Source organism: Typopeltis vanoorti, chromosome 12, assembly GCF_054136105.1.
Source record: "Typopeltis vanoorti isolate ZY-2024b chromosome 12, IOZ_Tvanoo_1.0, whole genome shotgun sequence".
Taxonomy (NCBI): domain Eukaryota; kingdom Metazoa; phylum Arthropoda; class Arachnida; order Uropygi; family Thelyphonidae; genus Typopeltis; species Typopeltis vanoorti.
Window position 1 is genome coordinate 113,046,215 of NC_143560.1, and position 18,692 is coordinate 113,064,906.

Sequence of the window (18,692 nt, forward strand, 5' to 3'; positions counted from 1 at the left end):
TAGAGGAACACAAGTCTTACATCTTCAAACACAACTATGGCCATTCAGGTTTCGCTGACCATGTTTTGGACACCACCCACAGGGTATCATGGAAGAAAACCACCATGCTCCACCACAGCAAATTCAAGAAAGAGAGATTTTTCTTAGAAGCAGCAGCAGCTCTCAAAAACCAACCAAATCTCAATAAATACGGTTGCATTAAGCTTCCGAAGATTTGGGAAACACTCATCACCAGAGTTCCCACCTTACATTCTAGGCCACCTACTACTGCCCTTAGAGGGTGCTCTACCTAGATAGGACTTTAGTGTCACCCACCTTATGTCTTTAGTGTCACCACTTTAGTGTCACCCACAATATGTTACATTAATTGTTTTTGTAATCCCTGTAGATGTCCTATTGACTAGGACGAAATATAGGAAGTATTAAATTCTATTTTAATTCTTTTTGAGTGTTGTAAAAAATCCATTAAGCCTCCAACATGATGTCCTCACAGCACTTAAGCCTCTACACACGAGTTCTTGTGGAACTTGTTCTATAGGTTCTCCTTTCACAATGCAGTTCATATCTTCAAATGCTTCTGCCTATTTTTAGTCTTTGCCTTGTTATTGCTGACCTTCATACCATATCTATTACAACAGCTATTCAATTTAGTCAGAGAATCTTGCAGACTTGTAGCGGATTTATTAAGAAGTATAACATCATCCGCATAAAGCAAAGAGCTGACATTAACATCTCCAATTTTGATATCAGGTTTAATACCACTTTCCTTCATAATGTGATCCATATAGATAATGAATAACAGAGGGGATAATGTACATCCTTGTCTCACACCAGATTTAACATTAAACCATCTTCCTGTACTTCCTTCAATTCTAACTGCTGACTCACAACTCAAATAAAGACTAAGTATTGCTTGATATAATGCCCCATTAACACAACTGTAGCGTTTTGAAGAGCATTTCTCTTGGCACCTTGTCATATGTCTTTTGCAGGTCTACAAAACTTAAATATAGATCTTTGCTATATTCCCATGAATTCTCAACTATTTGTCGTAAAGTGAAAATATGATCCTAACAAGCTTCTCTTCTACAATCCTTCTCAACTGTTTCTCAAGTATACTTGCATAAATCTAACCAGGAACGCTCAGTAGGAAAATACTTCTGTAATTCTCACATTTAGTTTTATTTCCCTTTTTATATATGGATACTATGAGAGCTCTACTCCAATCATCTGGAATTTGTCCCTCTGTCCATGTCTTCTGAACTATGCAGTGCAGCTAACTGTAAGACTTTTATACCTCCATACTTAAGCATTTCTGGTCGAATATCATCTACTCCAACAGCCTTTCCACATTTCAGGCTTTTGATGGCTTTTTCTACTTCAAGTATAGATATGTATTCCTGATTGCATGTCTGTTCAGTGATTTTTACCACCGTGCTGTCATCACTGCTTGTTTCATTTAGCAATTTTTAGAAGTAATTACTCCATACCTCAAGGATATCTTTTTCTCCAGTTTTCATGTCACCTTTATCATCTCTAACTCCTTTTACAGCACTTTCCTCCATTCCTAAGCTTCTTCAACAACCTCCAGAATATTTTGCCACCTTCTTGATATTTATTTTCTATATTCTTACCTAAGTCTTTCCATGACTTTTGTTTAGCTAGATTTTACACAGTGTTTAAGCTTTCTTAAATTGGTCTCTGTATTCTCTAAGAGCATAAGCTGACTTATTTGACAAGAACTTTTGATATACTTTTTTCTTCACTGTCTCTTTAACTTTGTGTCCACCATGGAGTTCTGATTTTTCTATCTTTGTAGACAACCTCACCACATGCTGCTCCGTCTGAACCAATCAATGTTTTCTTCAGGATTTGCCACTGAATCTCAGAGGTTTGGTTCTTCTCAAACTCTTTCAGTTTTTCTTGAATAATGTTTGTTTATTTTAGTCTACAGTTCACATTTGAAAGCTGCTCAACTTTTATTGCTTTAAAACTTTTTTACATGTTCTTGTTTTCAATATGGTGATTAGTTCCAATTTGAAATCCTCTGTACACTCTAATGTACTGCACCAATGAGAAAACATCACTATCAACAATAACATCGTCAATGAGACTTTTCTTATTCCTTTCCTCTTCTCTTCATGTGAATTTTTGCACATTATGTCTTTATGTGTGTGTACTACATGCATGTGAACATGGTGTTAATAATAACCAGTCCATATCCTGAGCAGAAATCCAACACTATTTGTCATTATTATTAGTTTTGCTCTTTTCTCCAAATTTTCCTAAAATATTTTTGTATATCTGATAATCATTTTCTACTCTGCTATTTAGATCCCCAACTTTTCCTTTTTCATTGTTTCAGTTGTTTTCTCTAAAAGTCTCAAAAAATTCTTCCACTTTTAGCTTAGTAGAACTTTCTGTGGGGCCATAGGCACAAATAAGTCTCATTGTCCAGTTCCCCATTCTGATATTTTCCCACATCCCTCTACTTGATATTGCCTGCCTTTCAAGAAGATCAGCCTCATATTTAGTGTTGAATACTATACTACTCCTTCTTTTCCTTTATATAACATTTTATATTTATTGCTCAGAAAGATCTTACCAGTTTTTGTCTTTTTTTTGTGTGTTTGTGATCGCTATTATGTCGATCTTATTCGATTCCTCAGCTAGCTCCATTTCTTTGCCATTCAGGCTTCTTATTTTATGTTTATAGTACTGATCTTGAATTCTAGTGATGTTGAGTTGGGGTATGTTTCAGGATTTGTTCCAGTAGCTGACTTTTTGTTGTGCTCAGTGGTTACCAGGTGACGCCCCAGCCAGCATGAAATTCTGTCACGTTGTACCATCATTTTATATTGTGGTTTAAGCCAATAAGAATACAATTCGGTCAGCTAAATCACATGTTGTCAGCCCATCCTTGTTCGTTCAATATCAAGGTAGCTATCTAACAGGGTACCATGAGAAGATGAGGAGTGGACATTAAGTCAGAAGCCCTGGTAAGTTCTCCACATTCCTTTAAAGCAGCGGTTCTTAACCTGGGGTGTGAGAAAGCATTTCCAGGGGTGCGAGAGAAGTTTCTAAATTTTGACCCAGATTCGATGGATGACAGCTATTTAATAAAAGATGATCTTATTGAAATACGAGCCAATGCACGTATTCAAATGGAATTTGAAAAACTGGACTTAGAACAATTCTGGTGTACACAGTTAGAACCTTATCCACAGCTGGCAAAAGCAGCATTGCAGACACTTACCATTTGCCACCACCTACCTGTGTGAAATGGGATTTTCATCACTTTTGCACATAAAAACAAAAGCCAGAAATCGCTTAAATGCAAGTGATGACTTACGCGTGGCTCTTTCAAAAAAGGAGCCTTGTTCAAAAGTATTATTATGAATAAACAACAACAACATAGCCATTAAAAATTGAGATATTGTTTTGTATGTATATGTATGTGTTTATTTTTCAATAAATAAATTATCTTGCAATAGCTGTAATTTCCTAAATAAAGAAATAGAAACACATTTTTCAAAGGGGTGCGAGAACTTATATTTAGATTCAAGGGGGTGCCAATCACTAAAAAGGTTAAGACCCACTGGTTTAAAGGCTATATGGAGGTCTTCTCTCAGTTATACATCTTTGACACTTAAGCACCCCGATTTCCAGACTAAAGAACTCTATTTTTTGTTGGGGGGGGGGGGTACTGAGCCACTCTTTCTGTGAGTGACTTTCATCTTCACTTGAAAAGTTCTTATAAAATTCTCTGCATATTATGTTATGTATTAGTGGAACTTGAGCATTACTATCTGATTGGCAAATGTTGCCATGTCTATTGACTACATTTTTATTAACTTGTATATTTCATGTGCAAAGGCTTAAAACAGAATTTAATACTTCCTATATATTTCGTTTCAGTAAATGAGACATCTTCAGGGATTACAAAAAAACTAATGTAACATCAAAAACAAATAACACACAATACTAAGCCCAACCACGTGGGTGACATTAAAGTCCTATCTAGGTGGAGCGCCCTCTAAGGGCAGTTGTAAGTGGCCTGGAATGTAAAGTGGGACCTCTGGTGATAAGCGTTTCCCAAATCTTAGGAAGCTTAATGCAACCATATTTGTTGAGATTTGGTTGGTTCCTGAGAGCTGCTGCTGATTCTAAGAATAATCTCTCTTTTTTGAATTTGCTGTGATGGTGCATGGTGGTTTTTTTTCCATGAGATCCTGTGGGTTGTATCCAAGACATGGTCAGCCAAGCCTCACTGACCATAGTTGTGTTTGCGGATGCATGACTTATGTTCCTCCAGGTGGATAGTGGCTGATCTCCCTGTCTGTCCAAACTATGCCAGTTTACATGAACAGGGTACTTTATAAACTCCAGGCACTGAGAGAGGAGGGAGCTGATCTTTTGTAGAGCGGATAAGGGTAGTAAGTTTGAGGTGGGACTTAAATGCTGTGTGTAGGTTGTACTTTTTTAAAATCTTTGCTATTTTTTCTGATGTGCCACAGATGTAGGGTATGGTGATGGCATTTCTAAACTCTTTCTGAAGAGAAAACCGAGGAGAGGGAGGACCTTATTATTATTATTTTTAATACTGTGATCACTGCAGCCATTGGAGAGGAAAGTGTTGTGTATGTGGTCAAGCTCAGTTGTAAGGGCGGTTCCACTGGAACAAAAATTGTGGACTCTCTTGATAAGAGTTTTAATAATGCCATATTGTTGAGCGGGGTGGTGGTGGGAGAGTTTGTGAATGTATCTGCCTGTGTGTGTGTGTGTGTGGGGGTGGGTGGGTGGGTTTTCTATATACAGTGAAGAAAAGTGTACCATTGGGAAGGCATGTAACTAAGTTGTCTAGGAAGGGTAAACAATTGTTCTTTTCCTTTTCCATTGTAAACTGGATTCTTGGATGTAGGCTGTTGAGGTGACTGAGGAAAGAGTTTAATGTGTCTGGGCCATGAGGCCAAATAGAAAACACATCGTCTATATATCTTAGCCAGATAGAAGGTTTGAGAGTCTATGGTTCGTTTTTCAAATTCTTCCATATAAAAATTAGCAAGAGGGGTGAGGGGGGGCCCATGGCGGGAACTGCCATGGGTTTCCCCCTCTCACCAATTTTTATATGGAAGAATTTGAAAAACAAGCCACAGACTTAGCCTCTCTCAAACCTTCTATCTGGCTAAGATATGTAGATGATGTGTTCTCTATTTGGCCTCATGGCCCAGACACATTAGACTCTTTCCTCAGTCACCTCAACAGCCTACATCCAAGAATCCAGTTTACAATGGAAAAGGAAAAGAACAATTGTTTACCCTTCCTAGACAACTTAGTTATATGCCTTCCCAATGGTACACTTTTCTTCACTGTATATAGAAAACCCACCCACACACACAGGCAGATACATTCACAAACTCTCCCACCACCACCCCGCTCAACAATATGGCATTATTAAAACTCTTATCAAGAGAGTCCACAATTTTTGTTCCAGTGGAACCGCCCTTACAACTGAGCTTGACCACATACACAACACTTTCCTCTCCAATGGCTGCAGTGATCACAGTATTAAAAAAAAAAATAATAAGGTCCTCCCTCCCCCTCTCCTCGGTTTTCTCTTCAGAAAGAGTTTAGAAATGCCATCACCATACCCTACATCTGTGGCACATCAAAAAAAAATAGCCAAGATTTTAAAAAAGTACAAGTGCCTGGAGTTTATAAAGTACCCTGTTCATGTAAACTGGCATACTTTGGACAGACAGGCAGATCAGCCACTATCCACCTGGAGGAACATAAGTCATACATCTGCAAACACAACTATGGTCAGTCAGGCTTGGCTGACCATGTCTTGGATACAACCCACAGGATCTCATGGAAAAAAACCACCATGCTCCATCACAGCAAATTCAAAAAAGAGAGACTATTCTTAGAATCAGCAGCAGCTCTCAGGAACCAACCAAATCTCAACAAATATGGTTGCATTAAGCTTCCTAAGATTTGGGAAACGCTTATCACCAGAGGTCCCACTTTACATTCCAGGCCACTTACAACTGCCCTTAGAGGGCGCTCCACCTAGATAGGACTTTAGTGTCACCCACGTGGTTGGGCTTAGTATTGTGTGTTATTTGTTTTTGATGTTACATTAGTTTTTTTGTAATCCCTGAAGATGTCTCATTTACTGAGACGAAATATATAGGAAGTATTAAATTCTGTTTTAATCCTTTCTGAGTGCTGTATACAATCCAGTAAGCCTCCAATATGAACTTGTATATTTCTTTCACTTCTCTAATGTTTATTTATCAAACTTCGAATCCCACATTTATTTAATCTGTCCATAGGTCAGATATTATCTGGGATACCTGCCACTGAACCCTATCTGCTTCCCTGTAAACCACTGAAATCATGTTTAGTCTTATAAAAGCCTTTTTTAAAGGGAGATGATAACTTTCTTATTGCTACAAGTTAGTGCTCATTCCAGTTGTCTGTTGTGATGACTTTGTCCCACATTAGTAATCACACTCTGAATTTCAACTCCTTGTTCCCTGAGCTCTAGCATCCATTTAAGTGATTTTTTATTTATTTTTTTATTTTTATTTTTCTCACAGTAATATATTTAGTTTGCAATCTTTTCAGAATCCAGATGGAATCCAAGCAGAATTAAAGCCACAGGGGATGGAGGGATAAGAATGTTTCATAGATTGATTACAAGGATATGGGATACAGGATCATGGCCTAGAGACTTGAAGAAGTCAGTTTCATATCACTACATAAGAAGGGAGATATGAAGGACTGCAAGAACTGTTAGTTTAATATGTCATGCAAGCACGATTTTACTGAAGATCATGCTAAACAGGACTGAGGCCAAAGTTGAGGCAGAGATCAGATCCTTTGCCTCAGACAGATCATAGAAAAATATAAAGAATTTAGCCTCCCTCTGGTAATGTTTCTTAAGCTACTCTAAGCTTTTGACTGTTCAGCATGTGAAACTGTGGGAAGTAATGAAAAGAATATGTTTTTCTCAACATACTATCAGGTTGATAGTAGCCAACTTGTATAGGGAGCAAGAATCCCAGTAAGAACAGGTGTTGGATTAACTGACATCATGCATGAAGAATTGGATGAGATCAAGACAGGAATTAGGATAGGTGGTAGACTGATCTGTAATATGCTGATGATAATGTACTCATCTGTAATGACAAGGAAGAATTAGGATAAATTCTTGATAAAGTTAATAAGATCAATAATAACGCAGGACTTCAACTTAATTCCAGCAAAACAAAGTTTATAGTTCTCAAAGAAAATGTTATTCAAGCTATATATTAATGATATTGGGAAGGATTTGACAAGTGATATATAGCTATTTGCTGATGATGCAAAGATAGGTAGGGTAATCAGGAATGCTGTTGATGTGCAGTACTTGAAGAATGATTTGAATAGGCTGGAATTGTGGGCATGGGAAAATGGATGTTATTTCAATGTCAGTAACGTAAAGTCATGCACTCCGGCATGACTAGATATCCAATGTTGTGTTATATTGGTGGGATTATGCTTGAAGAAACAGAAGAGGCTAGGGATCTTGGAGTGTTAGTAGATAGGAAGTTGAAGTTCCAGGGGGCCATGTAGCAAAGATTGCAAATACAATTCAAAAGATAATTGTATCTATCAATTATGTTTTGAGTTGTATATGTAAAGATAAGGACAGATAAGATCCCAGTTGGACTAGTGTGTGTAGGTCTGGTTTCTGATGAGATTCTAATATATCAGATAGAATGCAAAAAATGATATCAGGATTGTGGAATACTGATTATTAAGACAAATTAAGAATATGTAGACTGCAGACACTAACAAACAGGAGAAAGGGAGGTGATATGATTGGGACTTACAAACTTCTGAAAGGGTCATATAGGATTTCAAGTGATGGAGTTTTTCAATTTATGGAGGAAGGGGAAATGACAAGAGGGCATCCTTGGAAGCTGAGAATGAATGCCACTAAGAAGAGGATGAGGGCTGGATTTTTCTCTCATAGAGTGGTGCATGAATGGAATGGAATGGAATGGAATGTCATTGGATGTTGTGATTGCAAGCAGTGTGTGAGTACACACCAGCTATCATACTTATTCTTGAATGAATTCAAGAATAAGTATGATAGCTGGTGTGTGTGTGTGTGTGTAGTATGTGACCTCTCTGGATAAGTCCCTAACTCCCTGGAGGTCTCTCTTATTAATAATAATAAAATAGAAAGAGGAAAGCTCTTGAGAAACAAATGTACCTTAATGGAAAAAAGAATTGAGGAAGTCATCAAATTTGAGTACCTGGGATCCATTACTAATGCGAAGAATTGCTGTTCAGATGTCAGAAGAATATTAGTAATGGCTAAAATAACAGTCAGAGACTTGTCTAAAATCTGGAATGATGGACCTATCTCCATGGGAACAAAGTTGAGGATTTTGAATGCAGTTATTTTTCCAACAGCGACTTATGGATGTGAGACTTGAAACCTAAAGAAGTCAGATAAGAAAAGCATAGCTGTTTTTGAGATGTGGTGTTACAGAAGGCTCTCGAGGATATCATATACTGTACAAATGAGTGGGTGTTAGAAAAGGTCAGTAGAACTTCAATGCTCCTTAAAGATATTGACAGAAGAAAGTTAAAATATTTTGGATGCATTGGAAGGAGGACTTCTTAGAACAGTAATAGAAGGTAAAGTTTCTGGAAAAAGAGGAAGGGCAGACCATCAATGAGATGGATGGATGGTGTATGTGTGTGTGTGGAGTGACTGATCTTCAGAGAGTTGAAGAGCCTCCAAAAAAGCATACAACTGGACTACATAGTGAGGACTGGTGTGGCACATCACCGAGCACCAGAGTGACCATGGCATCTGTAGATGTCCAATGAACAGATGATGATCTTTTCAGGCCAAAATGCATAACCATTTGGTAACACTGAACTGAAGTGTTTATAGCAATTTTTATTTTATATATAGCTTAGCTCTCACATTTTCTTTTGTATTCTTTTAAAGTATCTGCTGACTTATTTGCTAGGAACTTTTGATATGCTTTCTTTTCCAGAAATGCTTCTATAACTTATTGTGTCAACCATGGTGTTCTTATTTATCTATCCTTGCAGACAACTTCAGCACATACCTCCCTAGCTGAATTAATCAGTGTCTTCAATTTTCCACTGAGATTCCAAGGTTTGGTTCTTGTTATTAATTTGTTTCATTTTTTCTTCAATAACGTTTATATAGTCGCATCTACAATTTACTTGTAAAAGCTACTCAACTATAGTTCTTTTTAAAACTTTCTTACATATAGTTCTTTTGACTGTGATATCCATTTTTATCCAATTTAGTACTAGGTAATGGTTACTTCCAATTTCAAACCCTCTGTACACTTGTATCATGAATGAGCATGATGTTATCACTATCAGTAATGGCATAAAGCTTTTCTTATTTCTTATATCTTCTTTCCATATGAACTTGTGCACATCTTTATGTTGAAACTTGATCCATGTACTGAGCAGAAGTCCAATAAATTCTCACCATTATTATTATTAGCTTTTTGCCCTTTTCTTCAAAATTTTCTATATGCCTGGTTGGATTGATTTCCTACTCTGCTGTTCAAATCTCCAACAAGGACCACTTTTTCCATTTTCTTTATGTCAGCTGCCTGTTCTAACGACCTCAAAAAAATTCCTCCACTTCTTCCTTAGAAGAACCTTCTGTGGGATCATAGGCACAACTAAGTTTCATTGTCCATTTTGAAGTTTGTCCACATAACTCTACTTGAAACTGCCTTCCAATCAAGAAGTTTATCTTCATGTTCGGTGTTGAATGCTATTGCTACTTCTTCCGTTCTTTGATCATTATTGCCTGAAAATAACACCCTGTACTTATTCCCTGTAATGCCAATTACATCCACATGGTATTTTTCCAATTCTTCTGCAAGCTTGATTTCCTTTCCATTAATACTCCTTATATTGCTGGTTCTTATCTTCAGTTCTTCTGATGTTGGGTTTATTCTTCTTCTAAATGTTGAGTTGGAGCTTGTTCCAGTAGCTGACTTTTCACTGTTCACCCTGGTTCCCTGATGAAAACAGTTGGGGCCTTGTTTAACCAGGCAATGTCCCCAGACAGCATGAAATCTCATGTTGTACCATCATATGCATTTATAGTTTACAATTTAGTTAGCAAGTCCTAAATTGCCAAAGTCCCAAAGAGCTCATCCTCGTTCATTCAGTACCCAATAGATACCTACTAACAGGGCACACACTGGAAATTAGGTCAGAAGCAACAGTCGGTTCCCCGTATTCCTTAAAGGCGATGTGGAGGTCTCCTCCCACTTATTTTACAGGTAATAAAATAAATTTTATTAGCTGTAATAATTTTCACTTAAGTATCACAACTTCAGTATAATAACAACAGTGGAACACAAGATAAAATACAATAAAATAATCAGCTTTAAAAAGTGCCGCTGCAGCATCAGTAAGACAATAGATAGTCAGTCAGTAAATTCCCAATAAAAGTAATTAATATAATAAGGAATTTACATAAACAGAAATAATATTACCTATAAAGGAAATATTATCATTATTATCTTATGTAAAGTAGCACTGTTACAACTGATTCTTTTATTATATTTTATATTGTATTCCATGGTTGTTATTAATAAAGATACATGTGATACTTATGCGAAAATTTTACAGCTAATAAATTTATTTCACATAAGTTTAAGTTTCCATCTTTAATTTTTTTTTTTTTTTTTTTGCAAATATGCTAGCTTATATACCTATATTGAAACTGTTTAGGGTTTTTGGGTGACAGTAAGGCAAAGTACAAACAGAGAGCAGGATGTAATTGAAGATTCCCTTTAAATTTTTAATTTCATACTTCGAAGGGATTTGAATTTTTACTGTTTATATTTATTTTTTGCTGAAGAATATTTAGGCATGCCTATAACAAAGAGACTTGAGTTGTAAAATACATATAAAAAAAAAATCTGTCCTGATCCTAATTGACTAATGCAATAATTATATTTCACAGCCAACAGAGAAATACTGTGAAACAAGTGGAGGCTGCAGGAAATCATCTGAGACTCAACCTATTTAAATAATGTAGCATCTGTGATCTTTCTGGAAGGGGGGAGGAGCTGGAGAGATGGCTGACACCTCAGCCTCACTTCAGTGATATTATGAAATCTGCAATAAAAACTCTTGTTTTTATAAATCATATGTTGCCTATAGGTGAGAGTAAGTAATTTACTTATTTTTTATGACAGAGCATCAGTTGCATGGATAAAGGGAATGGCTGCATGATGATACTCTATGGAACTCTGAACTAACTGGAGCAAATGGAGATGAATATGAATCATGATATGGACACAAGGATGGCTGATGAACATGTACAAAGGAACAGTATACAGAGGAGCAGAATCCAGAAGAAGGTAAGTGTGCTACAGGACTCTTTGCTTGGGCTTCTGTTTTTAATTGGTATGCCAATGATATAGAAAATGATTTGAAGAAAAATATTCAGTTGTTAGCTATTGATGCAAAATTGGATAGAGCAATAGTTAATCATCTTATTGATGTAGGGAGAGAAAAACAGATGCCACTTTAACATGGATGCTTAGTGTATAGTTACACATTTTGTGATGATGAAGTACAGTTCTCACTGTGATGTGATGAAAAGATTACAAGCTGGGTGCTTGTAATCTTTTCATCACATCACAGTGAGAACTGTACTTCAGGAAACAAATAATGAATTTGGGAATGTTGATGATAAGGAATTTAAGTTCAGAGGGCATACTAAAAAGTTGCCAAAAGCAGATTATTAGGATTTACTTGATTATGGAAGAGCATACTACAAAGCAGATATAAGGAAATGATCATTTTTCTTTATAATAAGGCTTTGATATGGTGACATCTGCAGCTACTAACACTCTACAAATCCTAAATCTGTCCTAACTTCAAATACTATTCTCATATATGAAACAGTGTACCAAAAACATCTCGAAAATGCTTGAGGGTAGTTAAGGAAACTAGTGACACAACTCATATAGACTCAGTATATTACAGATGTATTGTTTCCACTCTGCCTCTTTTACAAGTACTTTCATGGTTACTATTCCTTCATTATTCCTCAAATCCATAAATAAACGAGCAGCTACTGATCATCATCTCTTTTCATTGTCCAGATCCAAATATACTGAACCAGCATCTTGTGTTCATCTTTCATACCTCCCAACTACAACTTTCAGTTGTTCAAGAAGCATATCAGCACTTCTTTCTTTCTTCTTGACCACTTTCCCCTAAAAGCACTGATGTACTATAGGTTTCATAACCTCTCAATGTGGAACTCATAAAAAAAAAACCTGGATTGCTAAACACATGTATCCATTAGAACAAAGGATCATCCTTGAGGTTTTGAAAAGGATCCAAAGAGAAGTGACAACGAAGATGGTGAGTGGTCTGTTGAATGCTCTATACAAAGGCAGATTAGGGGTTTGCATGTTGCAGAAGTTGGTTGCTATGTGGAAAAAAGGGATATGATAAAACATAAGTTGCTAAAAGGGTTTTGTAGGATTGATGCAGATAGAATTTTTCAGCACCTGACTATAGGGGGAGGGGAGGCAGAACAAAGTGTTGTTCCTGAAAATTGAGAGGTATATGGTTAGCAAGGGAATCAGGACTAGATTTTTTGCTCAGAGAGTTGTGAATAAGTGGAATTGGTTGCTACAGTCTGTTGTCAGTGAATGTGTTCAGAAGAAATGTATGATAGGTATGGTGTGAAGAGAGCTAGTGTGGGCTTCTGGCAGTGAGTCCTTGGACTCCATGGGGATGTCTGTGCAATAATAATAATTATGATTTTCAGATTTATATTTCTGTAATTTAATGTTCCTTAATGATTGTTTTCAGCTCGCCAATTTGCTGAAATATTTTGTAATAATCCCATTCATTAAGCTGAAGATCTTGTGCATGCAGGAGACAAGGTGGAAGGGCAATAAAGCAAAGGAGCTGGCAAAGGGATATAAACTGTTTTATAGCGGTGTGAATGAGAAGGGAAGAAACGGAGTTGGAATTATCATCGATAAGGAGTTGAAGGGTGGAGTCTGCGAAGTGTGTCGGAAGAATGATCGGATTATGAGCATTAAGCTTGAGATGGGAGGAAGTGTGGCTACTATAGTGTGTGGCTATGCCCCACAAGTAGGTAGTGATGAGGAGGAGAAAGAGACATTCTGGAGAGAACTTGACCAAGTAGTAATGGGAATCCCTGATGGTGAGAGAGTGATCTGAATGAGCATGTAGGAAGGCGACGAAGCGGTGAAGAAAGGGTACATGGGGGTTGGAGTAGTGGTGAAAGAAATGAAGAAGGTAAAAGAATCATAGAATATGTTGTGGCCTTCAATCTGGCTATAGCTAACACGTGGTTCAAGAAGAGGAGAGTTAGGCATCTGATAACCAATAAGAGCGGGGAAAGAATGAGTCAGATTGACTATATTATGTGCCGTAGGAAACATCTGAAGAAGGTGAAAAACTGTAAAGTGATTAATGGAGAAAGTGTAACAGTACAGCACAGGTTGGTTGTGGTAGACTGTGATATAAAAGGGAAAAAGAAGAATAGATACAGAGCAGAATAAAGTGGTGGAAATTGGAAGAGGAAGGCCAAGGAATAAATTTAAAGAAAAGGTATTGAAAGAAATGAAGTTACCAGAGGATGTGGAAGAATGGTGGGACATTAATAGTCAGAATATTAGAAAAATTAGAGAAGAGGTGCTTGGTATAACATCAGGAAAGGGACCGCCCGAGGATAAGGAGGCATGGTGGTGGAATGAGGAGGTGCAGTTGGAGATCAAGGAAAAGAAAGAGGCAAAGAAAAAATGGGACATGACTGGAACTAGAGCCGACAAGGAGGCATATAGATTAGTGAAGAAAAATGCAAAGAGAGCTGTGGGGGCAAAAGCGAGGTTTATGAAGAACTGGAGAGAAACGGTGGTGAAGCCCAGTTGTTGAGAATAACGAAAGCCAGAGATAAGGCCTCGAGAGACAAAACATCAGTCAAGCAGATAAAGGATGCCTCAGGAGTAGTATTACAAGAGGAGGACAAAATCAGAGGAAGATGGAAAGAATATTTCCATAAACTACTAAATGAGGAGAATCCGAGAGAGAGAGGTGTGAGGATGGAGAAGCAAACGAGAGACCGGTGCAAGACATAAGTAGAGAGGAAGTGGATTGGGTACTGAGAAAAATGAAGAATGGCAAGGCTGTGGGGGAAGACCAGATACCTAGGGAAGTGTGGAAAAGTTTGGGCAGTGAGGGCGTGGATATGTTATGAGATCTGATGAGAAAAATAGCCCAACAGGAAAAGATACCAGAGGAATGGAGGAAAAGTATTCTCGTCCCAATCTACAAAGGAAGAGATGTTCAAGACTGTGGCAACTATAGAGGGATCAAGCTGATGTCACACACATTGAAGATATGGGAAGGAGTAATTGAAGGGAGGATACGGCAGGAAACGAAAATTGGTGAGGAGCAGTTTGGATTTATGCCAGGAAGAGGGACAACGGATGCGATATTTGCGCTAAGGCGATTAATGGAGACATATAGAGAGATGCAAGTGGAGCTGCACATGGTGTTCATAGACCTGGAAAAGGCATACAACAGAGGGGCCAGGCAGGAGGTATGCAGGTGTATGAGGAAGAAGGGGGTGTCGGAGAAGTACGTGAGGTTGGTGAAGGAGATGTATGAGGAAACAGAAACTCAGGTCCGGTCTAGTGTCGGCATGACAGAAGGGTTCCCCATTGTCGTAGGGTTACACCAAGGGTCAGTTCTGAGCCCCTACCTCTTTGACCTGGTCATGAATGTACTAGTGGAGGATGTCAAGAAGGAGGCACCATGGAGCATGCTGTTTGCCGACGACATTGTTCTATGCAAATCATCCCGAGAGAAGCTTGAAAATACCCTGGGAGTGGAGAAAGGTATTGGAGGAGAGAGACATGAAAATTAACTGGGAGAAGACTGAATATATGTCAACGGGGAGAAACAAGGATATGATCATACGACTTCAGGGTGAAAGGCTAATTTCAGGGAAGAAATTCAAGTACCTTGGGTCGGTCGTCGACCTGGATGAGGAAATATAGCACCGAATAACATGCGGTTGGATGAACTGGAGGAAGATGAGCAGGGTCCTGTGTGACAAGAGAGTGAGTTGTAAGAGGAAAGGAAAGCTGTATAAGATGGTGGTGAGGCCAGCGATGCTTCATGGCGTGGAGACATGGCCTATAACAAAGGCACAGGAGAGGAAGATGGAGGTAGCGGAGATGCGGATGTTGAGATGGATGAGTGGTGTGACAAAGAAGGACAGGATAAGGAATGACTACATCAGAGGGACGGTTAAGGTGGGACCAATTGGCAAGAAGATACAAGAAAGTAGGCTGAGGTGGTTCGGACATGTGGAGAAGAAGGGTGAGGAGTATGTTGGTAAACGAGTGGAGTATATTGAGGTGGAGGGAAGGAGGAAAAGAGGCAGGCCCAAGCTCAGGTGGAGGGATAAGGTGACAGAGGATCTTAGGGAGAAAGGATGGAGTCCGAAGGACGCCCTGGACCGGAGAACTTGGAAGAGGAAGGTTAAAGATCGGTGCGCCGACCCTGTTTAACATGGGATAAGGCATAGTGAAAGAAGAAGAAGAATCCCATTCAGTATTTTTGGCCTATATGGTAACTTCTGTTAAAATTTCTCTTCTTGATTCTCTCATCTTTATGGCACATGGACTCTGAAACTGTTGCTCTACCACTTGGGTTTGAAGCCTGTCTATATTGCAAAGAACCTTTATCATGGCTTTCACCATTAACTGAAAGTTTTTCCTTCCAAAAAATCAAACAATGCACAATTTACTGTCTGTCCTCGTATCCTTAGATGCTTCAGCCATAAATCAAAAACTATAAACTTCTATCACTTTTACTTCTCAGAAAGACCATAGCTTCTTCTACTGTCATCTTTCATGATCCAAGGATGTTCATCTTTCCAGAATATACCTTATGTCTCCATTCTATCCTGTAAATATATCTTCCCAGCAAATCGTGTTAAAAGGAAAACTAAACCAGTCTTTGTCACAAATGGTTTTCCCTCCTTCTGAGACATAAGAAGTGCAACTGAGGTGAGTATTCATCTATCCTGACTTCATACCATGACCTCAATAAAACAGTTCTTCTTGAAATGAATTTGCTTGTCTGCAAATTATAAGTGATCTCATGCCATTTAACACCACCTTTAACAGGTCCTAGATTTACATTTGCTTATCTCTTTCTCCATTCTGATTCTCTCTCTTCCTCTGACAGATATCCCTCATTTCCCATCTCTTTACATTAATTGCAACCAGCCTATTTCTCTTTTTTTTTCTTCAACAGGTCTCTCAAGCATTTTATTTTTCCTTGCTTACTTTCTCATTATCTCTCACTTCACAACTTCTCCAAATGCATATCCTTTAAACTCACTCAAGTGCAAGTTAAATCTCACTAAATATGAAAAAGAAGAGCCTTTTCTTCTGATCACCTCAAATGTTTGTCACAACTTTCAAGGTTAATGCTTAGGCAGTAGATTGATTATTGATTATGTACATGTTAGCACAAGAAAAGTATATTTAATATACTGCCAGATATTTCAGTTTGAAAATAACAAACTACCGTCAGTGCTAGAAAGGAAAGTTTTTTTACAAGGTAGAATACGAACAATTGATCACTCAAAATTAGAACAAGCTGCGTGACGTTACATCGTTAATCACGATATCATTTCACTGAAGAAAGGCAAACATAAGAGTGCAGAATAGTTACATGTATAAATTTACAATGTCATACAAAAAACTTAATTTATAAAATCATACTAAAGATATCATTAGACAGATGTAGTATCTAAAAGGTCTTAATTAAAAAAAATAAAAATAAAATAAAGTGTTATTCAGATCAAACTTTCCCATATTTTTGACATATACAGGGTGTTCGGGATAAATTTGACAGTTTCGTAAGGAAAAAGAAAATCTTCTTTGTATCTATTAAATTTAATGAATTGACAAAAAAACATTACAGGCAGAGTTAATTACAATACTATCAACAAGATTTACTCAAAATAACCACCATTAGCATCGATCACAGCTTCAATTCTGCTTCGGAACCTCGAACAAGCTGATGCTACAGTCTCCCTGGGAAGGGCCGCAAAAACTGTTTTAATTTTATCCATTAACTGGGCTTTTGTATTACTGGAAGTGCGATTGGTGTCTTTTTCAACTGCGCCCCATACAAAATAATCCATGGGGTTAAGGTCTGGGGAGTTTGGAGGCCAAACATTTGGACTGGTGAAGTTGTAGAAATTTTCAGACAACCATTTTTGACTTTTCCCAGAGGTGTGGCAAGGGGCCGAATCCTGCTGCCATACATACGGCCTACCATTGGCTACCCTTGTTATCCAGGGCTTGACTACAGTTAGCAACTCCACGAACAAAGCCCGAATTCCAATGCCAGGGTTCTTCAACACCTGTTCCTGCAGATTTGCGAGGAATTCTGCTGTACGAACGCAATCAGATCGTCTGCTAGGGATCTTTCTTCTTGCTACATCCTCGTAGTCACCATTGCAAGTCTCTAGTTCATGCCTGATTGTTTTTACTGTATTCAGGGAGCATTGGGCAGCAGTCGTAATATCCTTATTTTGATGGCGGGCACGAATCATCATGATACAAGTTATTCTCTTCCATGATTCAGGTGGGTTCCAGCTATCCATCCTTTCTGACATCTTGTATATGAATGAAGAAGGGTCCAAACTTTTAAATGAAGAGAAGTGTGTGTTAATACATGTAACTTACGGAAAAATATAATTAATTATAAATATGTCAAATTTATCCCGAACACCCTGTATTTGAATAGGCATTCAAATTTATGCCAACATCTATGTAGAAGGCAAGTTTTGGACCAGAGAATGTTGTGGTTTGTCTCTATTCCATGTTGCGCCAATCCAGACTTATTGGGTTTGTTGTGAAGAATATAAGATTGATCTTCTTGTATTCTTTTTTCTATAGAGCGTCCAGTTTGTCCAAAGTAAGAAAGATGGCAGTTACATGGAACTTGGTATACACCAGGAAGAGACATAGTTGAGTGTTTATCTTTAGATGAGGGGAAATAGGTGGATATTTTATTAATAGCAATATAAGTAGCTGTTAGATCATATTTCTTCTTGAAATTGGTTCTGAAATTCTGGACGTATATGGGATTGGAACTCGACGTATTGATTCTTTGTTTTGGTTTCGATTGTAAAAGTCAAACAGATGTTGTGTAGTCCTTTCGGAGAAGCCATTCAATTTCATGTATTGTTTGATAGTAGAAAGTTTTTACTGTAAATGACGGGGAGTTAAACAATTAGTTCTAGCTCATTGAATTAAACTTTTTGATGCTTCCTGTCTTTTGAGAAGAATGATGAGCAGATTGTTTGAGAAAGATTAATTTTGAATGATCAATTGTTTGTATTCTACCTTGTAAAAAATTGTTTTCTGTCTAGCCACTGATGATAGTTTGTTATTTTCAAACTGAAACATCTGGCAGTATATTAAAATATACTTTTCTTGTGCTAACGTGTAGATAATTCTTAATTTCATGCCACAAGTTTCTCATGATTGTGAAAAGCAATTATATAATAATGATAACTCAAAGAAAAA